Here is a 6573-nt window from a genome sequence, read left to right as displayed (position 1 = left end):
TCCTACACCATATCGACGCGGCGGAGGACCAATGGCAACCGCGGGATTGGAGACGAGGCAGAGAAACGCGGCGTCCCATTGGCTGGACAGGTACAGGTTAGGCCTACCTGAGCCCGCCCCCTGTTTACATCCGTGCCATTTCTGCCGTTGTGAGTCATGCGGCACGGCTGCGCATCGCTGCAACAGAAGAGGTGGATGCGCTCCTTCAGATCCCTGCAGTGGGAGCAGAAACCAGCTGTCGTAAATTACATACACAACCATTTCATACATGGTACATGCCATGGCAGTCATTTTATGTCACCTTGCTTTGTGCATATTAAAAAAAAAAAAAAAATGCGAGCTGCATCCTTTATGCCAACAGGCCCACGTTTGCAAATATGAAGCCCAGAAGGGTTTGCTTTAACTGGACGAGAACAAGTGTGATGCTCGGTCCCAGATTGTCACAGCAGGCCCAGGCTGCTGGGGGGCGGCCATGCGGAAGGGACGATGCCATAATGCCTTAACCTCTTTCAGGACAACCTCTGTGGCAGATAACAAGTGTCTCTCCTCCACTGGATGTGAACATCCTCCTATCATGAGATGATCTATGAGAACAGATCTAATTCGCTCTTCAAGCCCTTCTGCAAAGAGGGTTGAAAAGAGATTTGATAGGCATTGAGGACACAGCAGGCAAAGCTCCCTACCCTGCTCCATTTGCCCGTGACATTAAAATCTTATCGATTTAGTCAGTATTTGCCCTTTTCATTATGGTCAGGCCTCTTGAGATGTCTAGTCGGCACATCATGCTGCAGTGAGCTGGGGTATCACTAGGTGGCAGTAACGACCCAACCACTGCAGCTCTGCGTTTGGGCCTAGCTGATATTTGCCATCAATTTAAGGAAGAAAATAATTATATTATAAAGAAGTATATTACAGCAGAACTGAATCCTTATTGTATCCTTATAAATATTGGGTAGTATAACAGGAGTGTAGTCAAGTCAGACAGAAATAAAGTCACAATCATGGTAAAAAATATATATATATTTTATATATTTCCAGTGTTTTCAGAAGAGCAGCGCACAGCAGTGTAAGTAACTGAATCTGTTATTAGGATATTGTGAAGAGTTACACTGACATAAAAACTGACCCACTGAACTGCTGTGGTTCATCCCAGGCTCAACCCATGTGACCTTACACCTGCCAGAGAAAGGATGAGAGATGTGAGAGCAGGGTATCCAGTACATCAACATCAACATTAACATCAACACAATTCAGGTCACTGCAGGAATTATACTTATTGTGTCAGTGTGTTGGTGAGATGTTTTCAGTGGGGTAAGTATTTAGATATTCAGATTTCAAGCAATAAATTACACTTAAAAAGATATTTTCAGAGGATCACTCCTGTAACTAGCAGCTGACAGAGCACAGATAATATAACATATTATACACAGTATTATTGTTGAATATAGAAAATAATGCACAACATATAATATGATAAAGCATTGCTATACAATGTTATAAAGCAATATAGTTTAGTATAGTATAATATTATATTATCTAGTACTACATCATTTACTCCAGATACTATATTTAATGGCATGTAACATTATGTAAAACACCTCAACTTCAGCAGTGGTGGAAGAACAATTCAGATCTTTTACTGAAGTAAAGGTAGCATTACAAGATTGTAAAAATATTACAAGTACCTCCAGGATTTCACAGGCTGTTTTGGGATTGTTTTATTTATTTATTTATTTATTACAATTAAATGAAAATTGCAAAAATAATTGTAATTTCTTTGGTATAATTCTAAATCAAAGGCAACTTGTTCCAATCCATAGCAATCACAATACAGAACTTCCAGGTGGGACTGCATTATGTAAGTCCTCCATTAAAAATCATACCATAAAGCACTGGCACAGGCACACTGTAAAACCAGATAAGATAATTTAACTGTAAAAACTGTTGTAACTTATTACATACAACATTTTAAGTAAAACTAACCCAATTTTGTAAGTTCAAAAAACATTCTTGATCAAGTAGACTTGTAATTGTAATTCTGACTTAATTTTATCATTTTTATTTGTACTGTGAAAACAAAATACCTAGTAAAAAGTACTTAATGAAGAGTGTTTGTAACTTACAAAATTGAGTTTGTATAACTGAAAATGTTGTGTTAAGGTAAAATAACTTTATAATGTATTATATTTTTTTTTATTTATGCAGTAAAATAGCCCCTTTCAGTATTATATTTAATAATTTCTGATGATTAGGATCTACCTTTGATCTATAACAATGCATCATATCTTATAAACTCATCATTTAGCATGTTAAAGTCTTCTCCCTCTGAAATGAGGATTCATAAAGAAGCATAAAATGTAAACACTCAAGGAAAACACATGAATAACACAGTCTTTGTTTAGTAGCTTATAATTTTTGGATTGCTTTACTGGTATGTACAACCATACTGTAGTTTTTTTAAATGATGTGTCTGAAATGCACAAACACACAACTGAACAAATGAAAAGATACATAGGCTATTTGTCTTGCGTTGATTTGAAAACATAGACATGACTGACAATCTCTCAGTTGGTTTTTAAGTATTATTATTTTTATTTATATTATTTTGTCTACCTTGGCCCATGTACAGTACACTGTGGGTTTCATCATGAGGCTGCATAAATGCTGAAAATGAACATAAACACAAAGCTCACAAATTCTGTTCAAATGAAATACAGGAGATTGTGTTTGTTTGTCATTGTGCGTGTGTCTGAATAAGAGACAGATGGTGGAGGGCTGGTGGAAAACAAATTATTGGCTTCAGGTCAAAGGGAGGCCAGGGAGAGTAATCAACATGTTGGTCTCTGTGCACCACTCCATCATCGCCCTAAATCATCCATTACCCATGCTTCATTGCAGCACAGTGCTTGGACCGGATGGTGCTGTTTGAGCAGTACCAGAACATGAGCTGCTGCCTCAAGTAAGGTCACTGTTTTCTTTTCAGTGGAGCCCAACAAGAAGTCACAGACAGCAGGCGCAGCTGTTGAATTTGATACAGCCTTAGATTTAAATCTACTTACAGGGAAGGAATTCAGTTGACCTTACCTTTTGTTCCTTTCTCAAATGAGATTACAAGGCCACTGAGACGAGCTAAGGAGAAATATACGAGCTCCTGTCATCTCAAGATGAAAACAGACGAGTGGTTGAGTTGTGCAAGGTTGCAAAGTATTCAAAGCTCAACTACTTGAGGAAAAATGTTTTAATGAACATTCACATTTTTGTTGATTTTCATCTTTTTTGCTAGTTTGGCAGCATAGTTGCAAAATCTTAGTCTGCCTTGCATCACAGAGGAAGGGCCCTGTTGTTAAACTGTCATGAATGGGAAAAACCAGTGGCCCCATTACGTAACACACACCTTTAAACAGCCCAGCCACACACTGCACGCACACACACACACACACACACACACACAGACTGACTGGCAGTTTGTGTTAAAAGAGGAATTTACCGAAACAGTTGAATATGTGTATTAGAACGAGTGGAATCTCGTAAACCCATACTTATAAAAACAACATGCCTGGAGGGGGAATGCTCTGGGAGATATTACTGGAATTACAATGATCAGAAATCCCATTACTTTTACACTGTGTATTTAGATGACGGAATGTCACAAAAGACAGACATGAACCTTACGGACAGTTTGGCATAGAGATAGAAAATATTAGCTTTCCTGACTGAACATTAATTGTTATCATATTTTGAATCTTAAAATCTGTACACAGCCTAAGAGGTCCTGTAGTCAGACTTTAGTTTTTAACTTGGACATTTGATGACTATATGAATTAAAGTATAGTAGTAAACTAATCCAAGTATCTCAATTTTAAAATAACACAACTTGATTACTTTGAGTTACTTTTTGATTACCTCAATACCAAATATGCAAATAAAGACAAGAGAAAAGAAATATCATTAAGGTGACTGTACTACCTTTGTATCCTGATTATGTAACTCACTTAGGCCCATGTAATCTGTTACTCCCCAAGCCTGTTTGCTGCAAAGTATTCATGATAGCGGTCCACCACTTTGGTCCAGGTGAAAATATCTCTCTTTATTGGATGGATTGCCAATACATTTCAGACAGACATTGACGTACTGCTCGAGATTAAATGCAATAACTTTAGTGATGCTCTGACTCATCTAATGCCATCAAGTCAACTAGTGCTAACTAGCGAATATTAGCATGCTAACATTAAAATGGTAAACATAGTAAAGGTTATACCTGCTAAACATCAACATGTTAGTTTTGTTATTGTGAGTAAGTTAGCATGCTGTCATTAGCATTCAGCTACAGCCTCACAGAGCTGCATGACTGTGGATTCTGCTTTGTTACACTACGGATCACTGTGGATGAAGTCTCTATGGGTGGTGCTGATTTATTTATTTTTAGTAGTGTGCTTGGCAGAGCCAGGCTCCCCGTTTTCAGTCTTTATGCTAAGCTAAGCTAACAGTCTCATAATTAGCTTAATACTTAGCAGGAAGAACGTTAAAGTGGTATGAATCTAATCCTCTTACTCTCAGCAAGAATGCGAATCAGCTTATTTCCTCAAATCTCAAACTGTTTGTTTAATAATCTTTTGTTTCTGCACATCCTACCCTTTACTGTCTGCACTGCAACATCCTGGTGAGAACCACATCATTTCCTGTGAGGCAGAAGAGTCCCAGGAAAGACCTGCAGTCAAGTGCTAAATAGATTGCATCATTGCTGTGCTATGTGAGTTGCATCTGATATGTTTGTATGAGCGACTGTCTGTGTTTTTACAGTGGACACTCTGGTGCCATGTCTGCATCAGTAATGAGAACCTCTGGTGTAACACCTGTACTGAGCTGTCGAAGACCAAACAACACTCACTGTACTGCTGTGAGGCTAAGGTTTCGTGTGTGTAGGCGTATGACCTCATATGATTATACTCTCATGGTCCCAACAGAGCAGGCCACTTTTGATGTTTTTCTCAGAAACACCTTACACAGACTCCCCCGTGGGCCCATTCAATGAACACTATAGAACTATGAACAAACAATTGTGATTCGATTCCATGAGTGGCTCACTGTGAATTAAGCATGGCTAATTTGAGCTTGGGCAGCTTACATCACAACACGTGTGAAGCCTCTCATTTCTCACTCTCTTTCTCACTCTGTCTAATACACTTGAACACACAGAGACATTCAGAGAAACACAAACTCTGTGCTTCTAGTCTGAGCGCTGAGGCGTGTTGATAAAATGTCACATATTCATTGAGGTAGGAGGTTGTGTTTAACGGTGTTAAAAACACTGAATGCTCAACACTGTTCTTGTGAGGATATGCTTCATGTCTGCACTACACTGCACATCAACAAGCCAGACTGGCACACATGTAAATGCACGTTATGTAACACCTCACACCTGTAAAGGCACGTCTGGCGAGCCAGCGATTGTTCTGTGAGGGTTTTGCTCAAATTTGCTATTCGTCGGGCCACTGGAAAATGATGTCTAAATCGCTACCAAGCCCACTTTCCTGCTCTATAAAATCCCTTCTGCTGGACTTCCTCTAAATCAGATTGTAGTGGCTGCCATGTAAAGAACTCTGATGGTGAGCATTTCATTTGCTATGTCTGTCCCGAATCAGCTGTTTCTCTCATCTTTTTTGTTTTTCTTCAGTGATGGCAATGTCCCCAACAGCCCTCCCCACCTCGTTTCCTATTGCATAATATTATGTAATTCATATTCAAACAATTGCAGCGGTAAAATGTCCCTTTAGAATTAAACTATGGAAGCCCTATACTGCCAAACATTTTAGGATTGTACTTTGACAGGGTTTATAAAATAAGTACAGTATGTCTGTTATGTTTCACTCCTTTCTCCATCTGATTATATTACTCATTTCTTATTCATACATCATCATCATCATTTTTATTAACAAACAGCTGAGAATGGTTATAAAACTGAAACTCAGTAGAGGCCAAAAGAGCTATAGACCGTGATTATTGCACTTGCATTCATCAGTTGGCAAGAAAATGACTCCAAATGAATGCTGCCGTATATTTAAATAAGCAACAAGTTCGCCATTTGATGATATGTCAATGTTGCTTTTCCAACTTACTTACGATATCCCCAAGTGACTATCCGAATTGTTTAAAATATCCAGAACTGCAAGTTTAAATTGTAGTGAAGATCCCAAAAGTTTAGTCTGGCTCAAGTTTAGGTAGATGTGTATAAAATGTACAAGACATTTTGAATAGTTCCATTTTGTGGAATGATGTAGCTATAAAAACTATGGCATGAAATGAAGTCCCGATTTTTAATATTTGATTAAGTAAAAACACAAAATGGCTTCAGGGTGCCAGCTGATACTGAATATTATACTATCTAAAATAGTATGCAATAAAGCTGCTAAATGGGAAATAAAAGAGGGATATTTGAAGGTTAGGGCAAAAATAAAAGTTAACAAACTATCCTACAAGCTAGAAAATGAACAGCATATGAATGTAGCAGCACATGGAAGCCCAGTATTTCAGAAATAAGGAAAAACATGTGTGACAAAAGCACTATAACACACT

The sequence above is a fragment of the Morone saxatilis genome, unplaced genomic scaffold (genome assembly GCF_004916995.1).
Source record: "Morone saxatilis isolate NCDOM2014 unplaced genomic scaffold, NCSU_SB_2.0 Contig23, whole genome shotgun sequence".
Taxonomy (NCBI): domain Eukaryota; kingdom Metazoa; phylum Chordata; class Actinopteri; family Moronidae; genus Morone; species Morone saxatilis.
This window is presented reverse-complemented; position numbering follows the sequence as displayed.